At 42.4% G+C, this 21,520-nt stretch overlaps 1 protein-coding gene across 12 annotated transcripts in view; it reads left to right on the top strand.

Moving 5' to 3' along the window:
- Positions 1-21,520, top strand: part of LOC129815005 (neural cell adhesion molecule L1-like protein) — a 76,447-nt gene that overhangs the window by 21,794 nt on the left and 33,133 nt on the right. The window lies entirely within an intron of this gene.

The raw sequence follows: 21,520 nt of genomic DNA, 5'->3' as shown, positions 1-21,520 counted from the left end.
ACACTGGGCCATGGAGGCGCACTGGAGGTCTTGAGCTTGGAGCCTGCACAACCCGTCCTGGCTGGGTGGTTATCTTCACCCTGCAAATGCGGGGCACTGGAACAGGACGCACTGGGCTGTGTAGACGTACCGGAGACACAATGCGCAGAGCTGGCACAGGACATCCTGGGCCGTAGAGACGTACTGGCGGCCAGATGCGCTGAGCCGGCACCCTCCAACCTGGCTGGATGCCCACTCTAGCCCGGCCGTTTCGGGGAGCTGGAAGGTAGCGCACCGGGCTGTGCACACCCACTGGAGACACTGTGCACTCCACCGCATAACACGGTGCCTGACTAGTACGATGCTCGCCACGGTAAGCACGGGGAGTTGGCCCAGGTCTCCAACCTGACTCAGCCACACTCCCCGTGTGCCTCCCCCCCAAAAATGTGGGGGCTGCCTCTCGTGCTTCCTTGGTATCCATGTCCCTTCGTAACGTTGCCACTCTGCTTTTGCTGCCTCCAGTTCCTCCCGTGGACGGCGATACTCCCCAGCCTGCCTCCAGGGTCCCTCACCGTCCAGGATTTCCTCCCAAGTCCATGAATCCTGAACATGCTGCTCCTCCTTACCATGCTGCTTGGTCCGTTGTTAGTGGGAAATTCTGTCACGGCTGTTGAAGGAAGAGGACCAAGGGGCAGTGTTGTCAGCGTACATTTTCTTTTATTTTAAATGAAAAGACGCCAAACAAAACAATAACCACTACAAAACAAACCGTGAAGCTAAAGGCTATGTGCCATAAACAAAGTCAACTTCCAACAAAGACAGGTGGGAAAAGGGCTACCTAAGTATGGTTCTCAATCAGAGACAACGATAGACAGCTGTCCCTGATTGAGAACCCTACCTGGCCAAAACATAGAAATACAAATAATAGAATATAGAATACACACGTCAACTCACACCCTGACCAAACCAAAATAGAGACATAAACAGGATCTCTAAGGTCAGGGCGTGACAGTTGGACTACCATCAAGTTGTCAAAACATTTCAAGGATGATCAATGGAAACAGGATGCACCTGAGCTCAATTTCGAGTCTCATAGCAAAGGGTCTGAATACTTATATAAATAAGGTATTTCAGTTTTTTTATTTTATACATTTGCAAAAATTTATAAAAAACAGTTTTTGCTTTGTTATTATGTGTAGATTGCTGACGATTTTTTATTATTTAATACATTTTTCAATAAGGCTGTAACGTAACAAAATGTGGAAAAAGTCAAGGGATCTGAATATTTTCTGAAGGCACTGTGTGTGTGTGTGTGTGTATATATACACTGCTCAAAAAAATAAAGGGAACACTTAAACAACACAATGTAACTCCAAGTCAATCACACTTCTGTGAAATCAAACTGTCCACTTAGGAAGCAACACTGATTGACAATAAATTTCACATGCTGTTGTGCAAATGGAATAGACAAAAGGTGGAAATTATAGGCAATTAGCAAGACACCCCCCAAAACAGGAGTGATTCTGCAGGTGGTGACCACAGACCACTTCTCAGTTCCTATGCTTCCTGGCTGATGTTTTGGTCACTTTTGAATGCTGGCGGTGCTCTCACTCTAGTGGTAGCATGAGACGGAGTCTACAACCCACACAAGTGGCTCAGGTAGTGCAGTTCATCCAGGATGGCACATCAATGTGAACTGTGGCAAAAAGGTTTGCTGTGTCTGTCAACGTAGTGTCCAGAGCATGCAGGCGCTACCAGGAGACAGGCCAGTACATCAGGATACGTGGAGGAGGCCGTAGGAGGGCAACAACCCAGCAGCAGGACCGGTACCTCCGCCTTAGTGCAAGGAGGTGCACTGCCAGAGCCCTGCAGAATGACCTCCAGCAGGCCACAAATGTGCATGTGTCAGCATATGGTCTCACAAGGGGTCTGAGGATCTCATCTCGGTACCTAATGGCAGTCAGGCTACCTCTGGCGAGCACATGGAGGGCTGTGCGGCCCCACAAAGAAATGCCACCCCACACCATGACTGACCCATCGCCAAACCGGTCATGCTGGAGGATGTTGCAGGCAGCAGAACGTTCTCCACTGCGTCTCCAGACTCTGTCACGTCTGTCACATGTGCTCATGTGCTCAGTGTGAACCTGCTTTCATCTGTGAAGAGCACAGGGCGCCAGTGGTGAATTTGCCAATCTTGGTGTTCTCTGGCAAATGCCAAACGTCCTGCACGGTGTTGGGCTGTAAGCACAACCCCCACCTGTGGACGTCGGGCCCTCATACCACCCTCATGGAGTCTGTTTCTGACCGTTTGAGCAGACACATGCACATTTGTGGCCTGCTGGAGGTCATTTTGCAGGGCGCTGGCAGTGCACCTTTTAGATTTTTGGTTCCAACCGCCCTGTCTTTGTGAGACGCAGAGTAGGTGAACGGATGATCTCCACATGTGTGGTTCCCACCGTGAAGCATGGAGGAGGAGGTTTGATGGTGTGGGGATGCTTTGCTGGTGACACTGTCTGTGATTTATTTAGAATTCAAGGCACACTTAACCAGCATGGCTACCACAGCATCCTGCAGCGATACGCCATCCCATCTGGGTTGTGCTTAGTGAGACTATCATTCATTTTTCAACAGGACAATGACGCAAACACAATCTCCAGGCTGTGTAAGGGCTATTTGACCATGAAGGAGAGTGATGGAGTGCTTGGAATGCGTTGGACTGCAGAGTGAAGGAAAAGCAGCCAACAAGTGCTCAGCGTATGTGGGAACTCAAGACTGTTGGAAAAGCATTCCTCATCAAGCTGGTTGACAGAATGCCAAGACTGTACAAAGCTGTCATCAAGGCAAAAGGTGGCTACTTTGAAGAAATATATTTTGATTTGTTTAACACTTTTTTGGTTACTACGTGATTCCATGTGTTATTTCATAGTTTTGTGTTCTTCACTATTATTCTAGAATGTAGAAAATAGTAAAAAATTAAGAAATACCCTGAGGAGGTGTGTCCAAACTTTTGACTGGTATTGCATATATGGTGTAAATAGACAGTATGGACTATATATTAATGCAATATGTATGTACAGCAGTAGTTATATAGGATGAGCCTTGAGTAAAATACAGTATATACATATGAAGTGGGTAAAACAGTATGCAAACATTATTATTGTGACCAATGTTCAATGTCTCTATCTACGGTACATGGGGCAGCAGGATTCAGCCAACAAGCTGGATTAATTATTTCCAGAAAACATACTCTTTTTTTCCCAGTCCTATGATGGGAAAGCATGGTGGGTAGGTCAGTAAAGCGAAAGCCCTAATGACAAGCATTGAGCATCTCAGGCCTTTTAAGGAGTGGCCTGCCTGCCTGCCGTCTGTCCACACAGACAGACAGTATGGAGGGCCAGAGCACAGAGACAGATGAGCCTGTCTGTCGTGGTACACTGCTAATCCTCCTGTGGAAAATGTCTCAGGGATCCGTCTCACATGAATGAGCAGCTCGAGATGAGGCAGTCCAATATTTGGGGGGGAATTAATTGTGTGTGTGTGTGAGAGAGGGAGTAGGCGTGTGTCTGTGTGTCTACCGTACATTGACATTCAGGTCACTAAAACCTGCGCTGTTCCATAACCCTTCAAGCTGTACCATTATTGTAATTTGATGAGCAAAAATAATCTATAAAGCCTTCATGTGTTTTATTGTATACTGGCAAGAACATGCTTTGTAATGCCGGATGTTTTTCTTCTTTGCCTGCATAAATCCTCTGTAGAACTACATATTATATTAATGTATGGACATATTAATGGAGGCCATTTCTAATTCATTGGGCAGCGTACATTTTTTAGAACATACCGTGAAATTGTCAGTCCATGGGTACCCCACAGTGGTGGGAAAGACATGGCTTTTTGTTCTCAGTTTTAGGCCATTCTACCTTTCCCATAGCCAATTAGCCGCTGTCAGGTAGAGCCCACAGGCACAATTCTATAAAAGTTAACCAGGAAACTGTATTACTATGCAAATAACGTCCCTTCTGGCTTCGTGTTTACCTGATGGATTGCACTAATAAATTGCTTGTTTGGGTAAGAGGGCTCGTTGTTATTATACTTCAATCCAAGCTTGTTCTTAGGGAAATTATGTCGAAAATGGCGAACTTAGACTCTCAAAGTAGAGCCTTTTTCTTTATCAACTTTAAACCAACAACAATAAGGCTTTGGATATTTGTGTCCTAAAGGGTCTTGTCAAGAAAACAGGCTGACAGTGCTGTGAATTCACAAGTTTGACATATTACTCTACAAATCGAGAGCTTGGGATGATACGGTTCTATCCGCAACAAGATGATTCTAAGATAACTGGCTTTAAAAAGCTCCGAACCCTCATTGGTTAACAACATGAATTCGGTTACTTGAACAAAACAAGGCTACGTTAACAACAACATTTTGACGAAAATGCAGATAGAACCTTATAGTCCCAAGGTCTCGCAACGTTGAATAGTAAAAACCAAAAGACCACCAAAGCAATTGATTGGGGTGTATAAACCCACACCTGCAGGCCACATCTGGTCTCTCTGTACCCTGTGGAACAGTATAGTAGTGTACATTTCCTGAAAATAACTTTTAAGGGTCTGATATCAGATAACCGACTGATACTCAGCCATGTGAAAGGGTGTAGGCCTACTTTTCCCGAACTGTTTTACCTCACAAATGGATAGTAGTAAGGAGAAGCAAAGAACATGGAACTACATCTATTATCCTGTTTGACTAGAAGGTCCACATCTTAGTCTGTGGGCTATATGGGCTAAGTAAACAGAAGTTCCGATTCTCTTAGATTCCCACTTTTCAAACAATTAACATTTTTATTTATAATATCTGGAACCCATACATATGATTTCTCTTACCAGCTACACTGTATAACATGTGGGGTATATCTGAATATCAAGTGATTGAAAAGCCTTTCAGTGTCTAAGTCTCTGACAGCCTGTGCCACTTGAAAGCATTCTCACATAGATGAAATGAAACACCTGCTTCATTGAAACACTGCGTACACCCGGGAAAGTTATCTTTCTGAAACTTGAAAGGACAGATGGAGCATTTAGGAATCTAGTCAAAAGGGACCCTTTAGAGTGCTGCCTTTGTCAAGCTCACATCAAACGCCTGGAAAGAGAATAGAATTGCCTTGTGTTGTCTGTCCGCGTGCGGGTGGAAGTTTGTTGTTTGCTACAGTTAGTCACACAGAGTAAAATGAAGTACTTTTCCCACGGTGGTGTATTGTTGATATGTCTACAATTTGTACGAATATTTACTCCTCATGTACAGTATTTCAGATGTCAACAAAAAAATCTGTTTGAGTCTAGAACTCGGTCATACAAAATAGTACCGAAGAGTACGTGAAGAACAGATACTGTGAATACTTAATTGGTTCCAGTGCACTAGCCATTTAGAACGCGATTCCTAACACAAAATAATATATTCTGGTCTGTCTGTTTTTGCCAGGTGCTGTGCAGACAAAGTGGAAAGGACATTATTTATTAGTGCTGCCCATGGACAATTGTATAATGATATCCACTTTTGGAACCTTCTAGTGGTATCCTTGCTCCAGCAATCATGGCTGTGGTTGGGTTAAACATTTTGTGCCAGAACACAGGGTGTTATGTTCCAGATTTACATTATTCGTACGAAGAATTTAAGGATTCAAGTGATATGTTGAATATATTCATTTCCATAAAAGCGGTGTATGATACAGGTTGTGTTGAATATGCTTCTCTTTCCAGCTGTGTAAGTGCCAGTGAAAGGGTTAAGGGGGACACAGAGAGTTAAGTGGAATGTTAAGGGTCTGCCGTTCATATGAGCAAAGAGAAAGTTAATTGAGGTCTATAGAGGTTTGGAGTTGTTGGGCAAAAGGACACTGATGTCCTTGGTCTCAGTGTAAATGTGACCGTGACAGACAGTGCAAGAGCATTTAGCTGTTTAGTGGAATATAATATTGTTTTGGAAACATTTGCTTAATCCTAAAATCTAAACCAGAACAGGTTATGGTGGGCCAGGGGTGGGTGTGGATGTCATCATATGCCATCTGTAGGGATAGTTCTGCCATGAAAAAAGTGGATAGTGGAATAAGTCATAGTTGTTGCAGGATACACAGACATTGTGATTGCAGTAAAAAAGCATCGTAACTGCCTGAGGTCAAATACTACAGAGCGGAGGAGAGGGTGGGCTACAGTTGAGGTTGGCCAGAGTTGAGGTTGGCCAGAGTTGAAGCCAGCCTATCCAGTTACCTCTCTGTAGCGATAATGTATTTACTGGGAGCAGCTGGGTAATCATGTTAGCTAGTTATCGAACAGAAAGCATTGTGAACTCCAAAATACGTCATCAAAAAGCAAAAAAAAAAAACCCCCGGAAAAACAGTGATTTAGAACAGGTTTCAGGCAGGGCACTTCAAAGCCTGTACACTCTTAGAAAAAAAGGTGCTATCTAGAACCTAAAAGGGTTCTTTGCCTGTCCCCATAGGAGAACCCTTTTGGGTTCCATGTAGAACCCTTTCCACAGAGGGTTCTACATGGAACCCAGAAGGATTATACCTGGAACCAAAAAGGGTTCTCCCCTGGGGACAGCTGAAGAACCCGTTTGGAAGCCTTTTTTCTAAGAGTGTATCGTACCTGTCTATGTCTAAATCAAATAAGGTAGATGATGTATTGTATGTTTGTAAGGGAGTGAAATAACAGAATTCAGCAACAATAATGACAAAAAAAGGTAATACAGGTTAAATGTAAAGGAAGGTTTTCTCTACAATAGATAGAGTCTGGGCAGAGGCCACGGTCATTGCTGTGATCCACAGAGTGTTTGATCATAATGGCACCATCAAATATTTGACTGGGCCACTCCTTTAGAGACGACTGATGCATCTCAACAGCAGCCTTTAGACAGTGTGAGGGAATGCATTGAGCACACACTCCCAATAGCACAGGTTTTGAGTGAAACCCAGAATCACATATTAAATATCATTCAGGGAACTGAAAATAGTTTTACTCACAGTTGAGCTTTTGAAACTTGCTTGGTAAGATATATAGGTTAGGTCCCCTGACACTATTCATAAAAATTCATGTATGCTAATAGTGAGGGCTTTGAACCCTTTCTATTCTTTGAATGACAAAATTCCAGATACAATCTGAGAATGCTTTATATAATATACTTCATTATAGAAAAGCACTGGTGGATTGACAATGTAATTGAACCATCTGTTTTTTTTAAAGATGAGAACATAATATCGCTGAGGATCAGGATTTGGGGGAATTTGTCGGGAGATCAGGGAAAATGAGGGGGAATCCTCTCCCTCTCAGCTGGCATCGGTGTCAGGTTTTCACTCAGTTGCTGTAGAGAACACATTCCATGTACACAAATGTTGAGTGTGCATACAGGGGTCAGTACTGTTGTCAGGGCTAGATCCCCTGGACCTGTAAGCTTCTTCAGTATTCTGACTCGACCATCAGCTCAATCAACTGCCAGTTCAGCACCAAATATACGAATAAGGACTGCCATGCAAGCGTATCAAAATACAGGGTAAAAGTGATGATATGTCTTTGCACAACAACAAAGAACTCTTAGAATAAAAGGTGCTATATGGAACCTAAAAGGGTTCTTTGGCTGTCTCCATAGGATAACCCTTTGAATAACCCTTTTTGGTTCCAGGTAGAACCCTTTTTGGTTCCAGGCTGAACTATTTTGGGTTCCAGGTAGAGCCCTCTGGGGACAGGGTTATACATGGAACCCAATAGGGTTCTACCTGGAACCAAAAAGGGTTCTTCAAAGGGTTATCCTATGGAGACAGCCAAAGAACCCTTTTAGGTTCCATATAGCACCTTTTTTTCTAAGAGTGTAGCTTCAGAGAGAGGAAAGATGACAGATCATGCAGCTTTGTGTGAAGGCCACGTTGTGAAGGACATCTTGGACACAGGTTGAGTGTCTCTCTGCTGGCTTCTGCCTAACAAAGCACAGCAGCCCAATCTTGCTGCCTTGCGTCACCCATATTGATAAGGAAATAATTACTTTCCCTTATTCCCCTGCAATGACTGTCCCCTGCATCTCCTTCACTCATTAACTTCCCCAGTGTTCCTCCTCAAGTCAGAACTGCTACTGCTGTCATTAAAGACAAAGAGAACACAGAATTGCTGGAATTATAGTTCATCCTCTACAACAGCACCTGTTCTGTTGGCCCTGATACGTATTTTGTTATCCCTCTAACCAGCACACAAGGTCCCACAGCACCAGGAAATACGTGGACGTTGTTATAGCGACAAGTCGCCAATAACTTCTACAAGAGATTTTAAATGTCTAGGACCAATGCAATATTTATATTCTTCCACATACTATAAAGGTTCAGAAAATCACTATAGAGGCTCACTTTGTGAGCTTGTGTGACTACGTACGCTTGATAATAGAGATAGAGATAATAAGGCCCCCGCAATTCCACAGGAAACCAGTTTTGTTGTTGTCAAACACTTCTGTTGAAAGTATGTCTATGTTTTCCACGAAGCAGAGACCCCACCAGCAACCACTATTAGGGCAAACTGTGCCATGTCGTGACATGGGAACACCAATAAAAAGTGTTAAGAGCCAGAGGCATTAGCATTTTGGAAGCAGCTGAATGGGTGCGTTTGTTCCTTTTCCTGCGCCTCCCAGAAAGACTATTAAAGGGAGGTTTAGAGATCGCTTTGCTTTGCTCATATTAAAGTTGGGATTGCAAGGGGAGAAAGTTTGACAGTAAAAGTAAGTTTTCCTTTGAGAGTTATGCACTCTTCTTCTTTCAACCGTCAGTTAGTTTCCCTTGGTGATATTTTGAGGTCCCTCAGAAATGTAGAGTTTTGTATTTCAATGAGGTGGAACAACAATTGCTTCTAACAGGAAATCACGAATGAAGCATCCGTCATTCTTTGATATCTTCAGGAATGTGTCTCTCAATGTACAGTACCAGTCAAACGTTTGGCCACACCTACTCATTCAATGGTTTTTCTTTATTTTTTAAAACTATTTTCTACATCATAGGAAAGTAGTGAATACATCAAAACTATGAAATAACACATATGGAATTATGTAGTAACCAAAAAAGTGTTAAACAAATCAAAATATATTTTAGATTCTTAAAAGTAGCCACCATTTGCCTTGATGACAGCTTTGCACACTCTTGGCATTCTCTCAACCAGCTTCATGAGGAATGCTTTTCCAACAGTCTTGAATGAGTTTCCACATATGCTGAGCACTTGTTGGCTGCTTTTCCTTTACTCTGCGGTCCAACTCATCCCAAACCATCTCAATTGGGTTGAGGTCGGGTGATTGTGGAGGCCAGGTCATCTGAGGCAGCACTCCATCACTCTCCTTCTTGGTCAAAAAGCCCTTACACAGCCTGGAGGTGTGTTGGGTCATTGTCCTGTTGAAAAACAAATGATAGTCCCAGTAAGCGCAAATCAGCGTATCACTGCAGAATGTAGTGGTAACCTTGCTGATTAAGTGTGCCTTGAATTTGACAGTGTCACCAGCAAAGCACCCTCACACCTCCTCCATGCTTCACGGTGGGAACCACACATGCGGAGATCATCCGTTCACCTACAGTACACTGTGTCTCACAAAGACACTGCTGTTGAAACCAAACATCTCAAATTTGGACTCATCAGACCAAAGGACAAATGTCCATTGCTCGTGTTTCTTTGCCCAAGCAAGTCTCTTCTTATTATTGGTGTCCTTTAGTAGAGGTTTCGTTTCTTTGTAGAAACTCAACAATGACGGCCTGATTCAGTCTCCTCTAAACAGTTAACCTGTTTGGGCTGCAAGCCCGAAATCGGACGAAAATGACAACAGCTGCAGGGCGCGAAATTCAAAATCTATTTTTTAAAAATATTTAACTTTTACACATTAACAAGTCCAATACAGCATTTGAAAGATAAACATCTTGTCAATCCAGCCAACATGTCCGATTTTTTTAAATGTTTTACAGAGAAAACACCACATATATTTATGTTAGCTCACCACCAAATACAAAAGTGGACAGACACGTATGGATATGATTATGAAGTATGAATTATGATTGAAGTAGCATGCACAAGCCAACCGAAATAAACTAAAACCAACCTAAAGAGCCCAGAAAAAACTACCTCAGATGACAGTCATATAACATGTTACACAATAAATCTATGTTTTGTTCATAAAAAGTGCATATTTTAGCTATAAATCAGTTTTACATTGATGCTACCCAAAAATGCTAACACATAGCTAGAGTCTGAATCCAGACGGGAGTAGCCAGAGAAAATACATACACCAACGTCGGCTACTAATTACACCTCATAAAACATTTCAGAAAAACATATGGTGGATAACTAATAAAAGACAGATATCGTGTGAATAAAGCCAACATTTCCGATTTTTGAAGTGTTTTACAGCGAAAACACAATATATCGTTATATTAGCTAACAACATAAGCTAGCATAAGGCAGCATTGATTCTAGTCAAGCGCTAGCCTAGCACAGTTAGCACAGTTAGCATACAACAGTTCGACAGATATATGAAAAAGCATCCCAAATTGGGTCTTATCTTTGTTGGTATTCCATCAGAATGTTGTAACGGGGTCCAATGTCCAGTAGAGTCTTTAGTTGGGTTCCAGAACGAATTATTTCCCTCTTTGGTTAGCCAGCATAATAGCATTGCGGCTCTACACAGCGTTTCTTCAAAAAAAAAAAAAATCTTCCGTCGTATCACATCTAAGGGCGAGGAATAAATTGCAATAATATAATTAAAGTATATTGAAAAAACATACTTTAGAATGATTTTGTGACATGTATCAAATAATATCGTAGTCAGACATCATATTCAACGTTATCTACCTTCTTCCATAAGCCGAGACCAAATTCTGCATCGCGCCCGGAATTTTTTTTTAACTGCGCAGGTCTCACAAGAAGGTGTGTTATTCAGTCCATGGACGAGATATTCGACTCCTTTCAATTCTCACTTCCGCATTACAGCCTGACGAATGCGGGTGACGTGTTGATATGGTCCCAAGTCAAAGGGCCTTTTATAGAGAAGGTCTTAAAGAGACACATCGCATTTTGAAAATCTCAATTCGGCTGGGAAAATGGCTGTAAAAATATTTCTGTTCGACTTAGAGAAACAATTCAAACCTTTTTAGAAACTATAGACTGTTATCTATCCAACAGTAGTAAATATATGCATATTGGAAAATAAAAAGTTTCTTAGGAGGCCGTTTGAAAATGTGCACACATTTTCCAGTTTTTTCAATATTCAGCTTGCAGCCCAAACAGGTTAATGTTGAGATGCTTTATCTTGGCCAGGTCACAATTGTAAATGAGAACGTGTTCTCAACTTGCCTACCTGGTTAAATAACCTGTTTGGGCTGCAAACCCGATGTCGGAACGAAAATGACAACAGCTGCAGGGCGCGAAATTCAAAATCTATTTTTTAAAAATAATTAACTTTCACACATTAACAAGTCCAATACAGCATTTGAAAGATAAACATCTTGTCAATCCAGCCAACATGTCTGATTTTTTAAATGTTTTACAGAGAAAACACCACATATATTTATGTTAGCTCACCACCAAATACAAAAGTGGACAGACACGTATGATTATGATTATGATGTATGAATTATGATTCAAGTAGCATGCACAAGCCAACCGAAATAACCTAAAACCAACCTAAAGAACCCAGAAAAAACTACCTCAGATGACAGTCATATAACATGTTACACAATAAATCTATGTTTTGTTCAAAAAATGTGCATATTTTAGCTATAAATCAGTTTTACATTGATGCTACCATAAATGCTACCACATAGCTACAGCCTGAAATCAGACGGGAGTAGCCAGAGAAAATACAGACACCAACGTCAACTACTAATTACACCTCATAAAACATTTCAGAAAAGCATATGGTGGATAGCTAATGAAAGACAGATATCGTGTGAATAGAGCCAATATTTCCGATTTTTGAAGTGTTTTACAGCGAAAACACAATATATCGTTATATTAGCTAACAACATAAGCTAGCATAAGGCAGCATTGATTCTAGTCAAGCGCTAGCCTAGCACAGTTAGCACAGTTAGCATAGAACAGTTCGACAGATATATGAAAAAGCATCCCAAATTGGGTCCTTATCTTTGTTGATATTCCATCAGAATGTTGTAACGGGGTCCAATGTCCAAGTACAGTCTTTAGTTGGGTTCCAGAACGAAATATTTCCCTCTTTGGTTAGCAAGCACCACGGCTGTGCGGCGCTAATCTTTCTGTCTTCAAAAAATTCTTCCAAAACATCACGTCTAAAGTCCAGAAAAAATTGCAATAATATAATTAAAGTATATTGAAAAAACATACTTTAGGATGATTTTGTGACATGTATCAAATAATATCGAAGTCAGAGATCATATTCACCTTTATCGACCTTCTTCCAGTAGCCGAGTCCAAATTCTGCCAAGCGCCCGGAATTTTTTTTTAACTGCGCAGGTCTCACAAGAAGGTGTGGTATTCAGTCCATGGACGAGATATTCGACTCCTTTCAATTCTCACTTCCGCATTACACCCTGATGAAGGCGTATGACGTGTTTCTACGGTCCTAAGTGTAATGACCTTTTATAGACAAGGTCTTAAAGAGACACATCGCATTTTGGAAATCTCAATTCGGCTGGGAAAATGGCTGTAAAAATAGTTCTGTTCGACTTAGAGAAATAATTCAAACCTTTTTAGAAACTATAGACTGTTATCTATCCAACAGTAGTAAATATATGCATATTGTAAAATCAAAAATTTCTTAAGAGGCCGTTTGAAAATGTGCACATATTTTCCAGTTTTTTCAATATTCACCCTGCAGCCTGAAGAAGATAAAGGTGAAATAAATAAAAAAATAATGTGTCTGTTACTTGAACTCTGAAGCATTTATTTGGGCTGCAACTGAGGTGCAGTTAATTGCCGATTTCTGAGGCTGGTAACTCTAATGAACTTATCCTCTGCAGCAGAGGTAACGCTGGGTCTTCCTATCCTGTGGCGGACCTCATGAGAGCCAGTTTCATCATAGCGCTTGATGATTTTTGGGACTGCACTTGAAGAAACTTTCAAAGAAATTTTCCGCATTGACTGACCTTCATGTCTTAAGGAAAGAAATTCCACAAATTAACTTTTAACAAGGCACAGCTGTTAATTGAAATGCGTTCCAGGTGATGCTGGTTGAGAGAATGTCGAGAGTGTGCAAAGGGTGGCTACTTTGAAGTATCTCAAATATAACATATTTTGATTTGTTTAACACTTTTTTGGTTACTACATGATTCCACATGTGTTATTTCATAGTTTTGATGTCTCCACTTTTTCTACAATGTAGAAAATAGTAAAAAATAAAGAAAAACCCTGAAATGAGTAGGTGTGTCCAAACTTTTGACTGGTACTATATATATACATATATTTTGATTTATATTCCCGGACTCTGACATTGCTCGTTCTGATATTTTGTTACCTTTTGGTTTATGTGTGCATTGTTATTCTATTGCTAGGTATTACTGCGCTGTTGAAGCTACGAACATAAGCATTTTACTGCACCTGCGATAACATCTGCAAATCTGTGACCAATAATGTATGATTTGATTGAAATTTGAATCAGATAGAAGAGAACCATAGTGGAGGGTTCTGCCTGGAGTGGTTTATGAGAAACCTGTCTATCTTACAGACAACAGGTGGGCTGCTGATGATGCTGCCGCTGCTGCTGCTGCTACTCTGTAGATAGTGATGAGGATCTGATCTGCACAGCTCCCTGCCTGCAGGATCTAACCATTCAATTACAATTGAACTGCTCCATTTGGAGGAGAGCTGAGTCAATGTAGGAGGGCTGATTCTATGCAGTCTGCAGTGTGTGATTGAGTGTATTGCCGAGCCCTCCAACCATTTGGAATGCTGAATGCTGTGTGTTCTGGGGGCTGTGTGTGTTCTCTCTCCGGGTTGAGGGAAGCTCAGAAGCACGGTTGCCATGCCTACACATTTGACTGAAGACAGCGCGGTTATTTTAATGAATTTGTCTTTTCAGACTTCTCTTTGCACCGTATTCTCAATCTGCTGTGTACACACTTAAAATATCTCAGCGCTGGGGACCCTTTCGTTTGTTAACAGTGACCTTTGGGGAAATAGCTTATTGATTCCTGGGGTAACATGATTAAAATGGGTTCTAAGTGGACACTTCATCTGAACTTGTCTACAAGACTACTGTGAGGGTAGATAAGCCGTGGCATGCAGGAGTCATTCTCTCTGTCCGTCCTGGTGGTCCACTCTTTCATTTTTACTTTCCTTCACTTGTTTTTCATGGTTTTCTATTTTGAAAAGGACTGTAGAAGTAATCCACAGCCAGAAACATGAGGTTGAAATAGAAATACCAAGCACACGCTCACGAACAATTTCCAGTTACCCCATTGGCTGTCTCTCAACCAGTGATGAATGTGCACCAGACGCTAGCATGCACACAGCTTTTAGTAGGTGTGCTAATCACGAGGAGTTATCCCATGATGACTGCCATGATCACTGAGCGCACCATCTGTGGGCTCCGCCGGGCTCTCCACCGGCCTGGTGTCTCACTGAGAGAGCTGGATGCATCTTGGGCCCTCCTGGCCCACTCCCTCCTGTCTGTCTTTCCAAGGCTGCAGTCAGTCAGTCAAGGTTCATCCCTGCCGTATGGCTGTAGAGACTCACCTACTGCTGAACTCACAGTCACACACAGTACAGTATACCTTACAACCTGCTGGAACCACTTAACATGTTCAGAGCAGCTTAAGCTGTGACAATATATTTTAAGTGTACGGAAATTTCAGAAAGATGTGGGATTTATAATAGGCACATGTGTTATACAATCTGGACCATTTTGAAAAGGTATCCTTCCTTGGTTGCTCCCTGATTTATCTGGTGTTAGCTTTTTGCCTTTGGTCTGATCGGACGCTCTCTTTGGAGTGTTGCGCTGGATAAATCACCTATGAACCTGGACCTGGAAACAATTGTAGAGGCCATTAAAGAGTCAGGGATAATGGTGAATTGCATATAAACATGGGCAATTAAATAGGTGGAATGTCATCTGGTTTTCATTAGCAGTTGGAGGTCACGTTCAGTACCCATCAGATATCCGGTAATTAAGGGATTGCTCTCGGTTCTAAAAGCGGTGGGTGTTGTTTGTGATGGGATACTCAAACCATGAACACAAACATCCTCAAAACAACAGGAATCAAGATGTGTACCACAGCTAGTTTTCCATACGCATCAGCTGTGGAGAGCATTTATCAAAGCGATCTGCATGGTAAACTGTAGTAATGTCACCGTAACAAAATACACCGGAAAAAATACCCAGTTCCATTTTTTTGTGAGCCACATTCAGAGGAATGCATACCAGTAATGAAAAATATGCCACGGCTCTGCAGATGTCAGCTTCTAGTATTAACATCAGGTTTTCTGACACATTTGACTAGAAGACAAGTTTTGAGGGTGAAAACAACAAAATGAGGCTATCTGCCCATAGTTCAATTAAACAACCTCATACTGTGTACAGTCTGCATATCTGCCAAGCCTCTGAACTAAATTAGCTTTTGTGCCGCCTCATCAGTGATCCCTCTTGTCCCAGTTGGGATGGCCTTCATTGACCCCAGCGTACTTGACTTTTAATCTAAGACTTTGAAGCGATGCTTAATGCCTGAGCATAGATCTCCTTGACGGGACAGACGGAGCTACTCAAGAACGACCTGGACATAAAGAGCCGACTGTCTAATGTCTAGGAGTATAGGGGTTAAACAAGGGCTAGACACAGCTGGTGAACACACCAGACTGCTCTCCTCTCTCTTGGTCTCTTCTCTGCTCTCAGGGCAGAGTGAGAACAACATGGACACTGATGTGTGCGGCTGATGTTGTTGATGCAGGCTGTGCTCCTCTCTGTGTCCTCCTCTCTTGCTTCATTCCAAGACGCCTGAGGGAACTCTGGTCTGGACCGACTTTCTAATTCCATTACATTGACTTGATAGGATAGATAGACCTCTATCTCACACTGGCCAGATTGATAGTATTTGTTGATCGCTGCCTGAAGGAGATAAGAGATGTGTTGTAAATAAAATGGAATTGTAAACATCTTATCTCACAGAAAGATCATTGGAGGATATCTCCATTTTATTTTCTCATTTCCCCGTTATTTTCCGATTTTCCCCTTTGTTGTGTGCGTGTCTACTATGAATTAGCTGTATCACATAGAGACCCTCAAGCTAATATCCCGACAATGTCACATTATGAAATATGTTGGATGACACGAACAAAGCTATCTCAGTTTATTACAGCTTCCATTTTATGTAGCTCCAGCTCCAGCTTTAGTCGATCTTCATGTACTTTGAGAGTCTCCCACAGCCTGCTCCATGGCATTTTAACAAATGGCGTTAAGTGTGAATAAATGTTTGGTTTTGCGCCCCTACAAGTCATGTCCCATTCATGTAATCTGTGGGGACAGAGGTGTGAATGGGTTGGAGCGGTCGAGAGCAGAGGAAGAAGAGGGGAATAGGCAGTCCCCGGGGCAGTACCCAGGACAATGTCAGGTTTGTCTGGCCTGAGTGAGTGAACACTAAGCTTTTCGGAACTGGCAGCTTGCCCCGGGACCTTCCCTCCCATCGTCCTCGCTTCCAGAGCTGTCTAGCTCCAAGCAGTAAGCGTTTGTGCAAAGTTCATAAGGCTTCCCTCTGTTTGTGTGGCCATAATGGCGGCTTCATCCTGCTGCTGCTCAAAGAGAGGGCTGAGTGCCTTGGAGGGCCTGGCTGGCACTGGGTCTCACTGGCTCTGCAGAGGAGAGGCGGGTCAGTGTTCTCAGTGTCTGGAGCTGGCAATCTGCTGCTCACATTATCAAGAGGCCAATGTCCTCCGACTGTCCAGTACTTCAGCTCTAAATCCCTGTTTATACCTGGTGCTAACATGCATCCTTTGTCCTGATCATGTCCAGATTCTGATTTTGCCCACATTTTTAGACAGGTGTAGAGGATTAAAGGACACATTGTGCTCTGATTGTGATCAGATCTTGCAAGCACGCATTGTGTCTGGATATCTTACAAGTGTAGATGGATCTGGACAGTGAAACCATTTAAATCATAATTATGCTGCCTTCTAAAATCATTGACAAGTGGCACCATTGACTTATGGCATCAATATGTAAATATTAGTTTGAAATAATAGCTGTCAAATCATTTGCATACAGGAAGGGACCAGGAAATGTGGTCGCAATGCAGGCACAGTAGACGGATAAGATACACATTTTAATACAGTGTGTAGACATATTTCTGAAATTGTGTGCACAATCATAATGTGGGCAAGATCAGGACAAGGGTCGCATGTTAGAGCCAGGTATAAACAAGGCTTATATGGTGACTTTTTAAGGTCGCATCCATCATCTTTGTGTCTTCTGGAAATCATAAAAATCATACATTTTATTTACCTAGGCAAGTCAGTTAAGAACAAATTCTTATTTTCATTAATGGCCTAGGAACAGTGGGTTAACTGCCTTGTTCAGGGGAAGTACAACATATTTTTACCTTGTCAGCTTTGGGATTCGATCTAGCAACCGTTCAGTTACGAGTCCAACGCGCTAACCACTAGTCTACCTGCTGCCCCATTGATATGTAAACTGGTCTTTTAAAAAGTCTATTACTTTACTTTATATTGATTTCAACAATGATGTTAGAGAATAAAGTTACAATTGCACATTAAAACCAGTGGTATAAAGTATTTAAGTAAAAATTCCTTGAAGTACTACTTAAGTATTTTTGGGGGTTATCTGTACTTTACTTTACTGAACAAAAATATAAATGCAACGTGCAACAATTTCAACGATTTTACTGAGTTACAGTTAATTTAAGGAAATTAGTCAATTTAAAATAAACTCATTATGCCCTAATGTATGGATTTCACCTGACTGTGTGCATCTGTTGGTCACAGATACCTATAAAAAAAGGTAGGGGTGTGGATCAGAAAACCAGTCAGTATCTGGTATGACCACCATTTGCCTCGTGCAGCACGGCACATCTCCTTCACATAGAGTTGATCAGGCTGTTGATTGCGAAATTGCTGGATATTGGAACACGCTGTCATACACATGGATCCAGAGCATCCCAAACATGCTCAATGTGTCCCATGTCTGGTGAGTATGCAGGCCATGGAAGAACTGGGACATTTTCAGCTTCAAGGAATTGTGTATAGATCCTTGTGACATGGGGCCGTGCATTATCATGCTAAAACATGAGGTGATGGCGGCGGATGAATGACATGACAATGGGTCTCAGGATCTCGTCACGGTATCTCTGTGCATTCAAATTCCCAATGATAAAATGCAGTTGTGTTCATGATCCGTAGCTTATGCCTGCCCATACCATAACCCCACCGCCACCATGGGGCACTCTGTTCACAACGTTGACATCATTTCTCCCGCACGACGCCATACATGCTGTCTGCCATCTACACGCTGTCTACCATCTGCCCAGTACAGTTAAAACCGGGATTCAACCGTGAAGAGCACACTTCTCCAGCGTGCCAGTGGCCACTGAAGGTGAGTATTTGCCCACTGGAATCGTTCACAATGCCAAACTGCAGTCATGTCAAGAACCTTGTGAGGACAATGAACATGCAGATGAGCTTCCCTGAGATTGTTTCTGACAGTTTGTACAGAAAGTCTTTGGTTGTGCAAACCCACAGTTTCATCAGCTGTCCAGGTGGCTGGTCTCAGCCATGTGGAGGCCGGTTACACAGCCGAGTGGCCGGTTTGACGTACTGCCAAATTCTCTAAAACTACGTTGGAGGTGGCTTATGGTAGAGAAATTAACATTCAATTATCTGGCAACAACTCTGGTGGACATTCCTGCAGTCAGCATTCCAATTGCACACTCCGTCAAAACCTGAGACATCTTTGGCATTGTGTTGTATGACAAAACTGCACATTTTAGAGTGGCCTTTTATTGTCCACAGCACAAGGTGCACCTGTGTAATGATCATGCTTTTTAATCGGCTTCTTGATATGCCACACCTGTCAGATGGAAGGATTGTCTTGGCAAAGGAGAAATGTTCACTAACAGAAATGTAAACACATTTGTGCAAAACATTTTAGAGAAATATGTTTTTGTGTGAAAGGAATGTTTTGGGTATCTTTTAATCATAATTGAATTTCTGGTGAAAATAATATTGCCTCCATGTACAGTACCTTCAGAAAGTATTCAGACCCCTTGGCGTTTTCCACAAAAATACATTTTTCTCATCAATTTACACACAATACCCCATAATGACAAAGTGAAAACAGGTTTTTAGAATTTTTTTACAAATGAAAAAACAAGAACTGAAATATTACATTTACGTAAGTATTCAGACACTTCGCTATGAGACTCAATTGAGCTCAGGGGCATCCTGTTTCCAATGATCATCCTTGAGATGTTTCTACAACTTGATTGCAGTCCATCTGTGGTAAATTCAATTAATTGGACATGATTTGGAAAGGCACACACCTGTCCATATAAGGTCCCAAAGTTGACAGTGCTTGTCAGAGCAAAAAGCAAGCCATGAGGTCGAAGGAATTGTCCGTAGCGCTCCGAGACAGGATTGTGTCGATGCACAGATCTGGGGAAGGGTACCAAAACATTTCTGCAGCATTGAAGGTCCCCAAGAACACAGTGGCCTCCATCATTCTTAAATGGAAGAAGTTTGGAACCACCAAGACTCTTCTTAGAGCTGGCCAAACTGAGCAATCGGGAGAGTAGGGCCTTGGTCAGGGAGGTGACCAAGAACCTGATGGTCCCTCTGACAGAGCTCCAGAGTTCCTCTATGGAGATGGGAGAACCTTCCAGAAGGACAACCATCTCTGCAGCACTCCACCAATCAGGCCTTTATAGTAGAGTGACCCGACGGAAGACACTCCTCAGTAAAAGGCACATGACAGTCCGCTTGGAGTTTTCTAGAAGGTACCTAAAGGACCTAGACCTTCTAGAACTCTCAGACCATGAGAAACAAGATTCTCTGGTCTGATGAAAACAAGATCGAACTCTCTGGCCTGAATGCCAAGCCTCACATCTGGAGGAAACCTGGCATCATCCCTACGGTGAAGCATGGTGGTGGCAGCATACTGTGTGGATGTTTTTTAGTGGCAGGGACTAGTCTCCGTCAGAATCAAGGGAAAGATGAACGGAGCAAAGTACAAAGAGATTCTTGATGAAAACCTGCTCCAGAGCGCTCAGGACCTCAGCCTGGGGCGAAGGGTCACCTTCCAACAGGACAACGACCCTAAGCACACAGCCAAGACAATGCAGGAGTGGCATCAGGACAAATCTCTAAATGTGGCCCAGCCAGAGCCCGGACTTGAACCCAATCTAACATCTCTGGAGAGACCTGAAAATAGCTGTGCAGTGACGCTCCCCATCCTACCTTACAGAGCTTCACACCCAAGAAGACTCGAGGCTGTAATTGCTGCCAAAGGTTCTTCATCAAAGTACTGAGTGAAAGGGTCTGAATACTTATGTAAATGTAATATTGAACTTTTTTATTTTTAATAAATTAGCAAACATTTCTTAACACCTGTTTTTGCTTTGTCGTTATGGGGTATTGTGTGTAGATTGATGAAGACATTTAAAAATAAGAATAAAGATTTTAGAATAAGGCTGTAATGTAACAAAATGCGGAAAAAGTAAACGGGTCTGAATACTTTCCGAATGCACTGTATTTATAGTGCATTGATCACATATCAAATCGTACATTTATCTAATGTCTCCATTCAAAGGTATACAATCTCATTTCCACCATTTCCCAACTGTCAGCACATATGAAGCACAAGTGATGATAACCTTGAATGGAGCCTGCACAAATTGCGCTCCGCTGAAAAAGGCCCGTTTTTTGCCGTTTTCAGCAAATTCAAGCATGACCCTCTGCCCCTCCCCCTTTTAATATTCTCCCTTTCTCCTTGTTAAAGCCCAAGTCTCAGACCTGGGTCCACACCATACATCATCCAGACTGTGCCGCTCCCTTCCCCCCGTGTCATGGGAGACAGGCTGTGGTGTTGTTGGGCTATGGAGGGCTCTTATCGGCAGTCTCAGCACTCTCTCTCTGCTCTGCTCTGCTCTCTGCTTCTTCCCCACAGGTCACACAGGTCCCCATCTGTGGAGTCTTGGAATGATGTCTGTGCTCACCAATCTGTCAATCAAGGTCTCTAAATCAGTCGCTCAAAAAATCCCAGTTTTCATTCCACAGGTTCATTGGTTCTTCTGGTCAAAAAAACAAAACAATCTTCAAACCGATTATTATGCTTCAATTTGATCGGATGGGTAAAGTTAAGAGCAGACCTGGGCACAGATGTACTGTAGGGATACTGTAGCCTCGTCTTCTGTAATACTGAGAGACAATCGCCACCAGCATTATAAGAAATAAGGAGATTGTCCCTGCCTACAAAGAGGATTGGTCCCTGAGATCTGTAACACTCGAAGGCTGATCTCTACCCTGCTGCTCCCACCTGTGCTCTTGCAGGCATTCTGTAAAATATGTGT

Source organism: Salvelinus fontinalis, chromosome 18, assembly GCF_029448725.1.
Source record: "Salvelinus fontinalis isolate EN_2023a chromosome 18, ASM2944872v1, whole genome shotgun sequence".
Classification (NCBI taxonomy): Eukaryota; Metazoa; Chordata; class Actinopteri; order Salmoniformes; family Salmonidae; genus Salvelinus; species Salvelinus fontinalis.
Note: the sequence above shows the minus strand (reverse complement) of the source record. Positions and strands in the feature narration are given on the sequence as shown.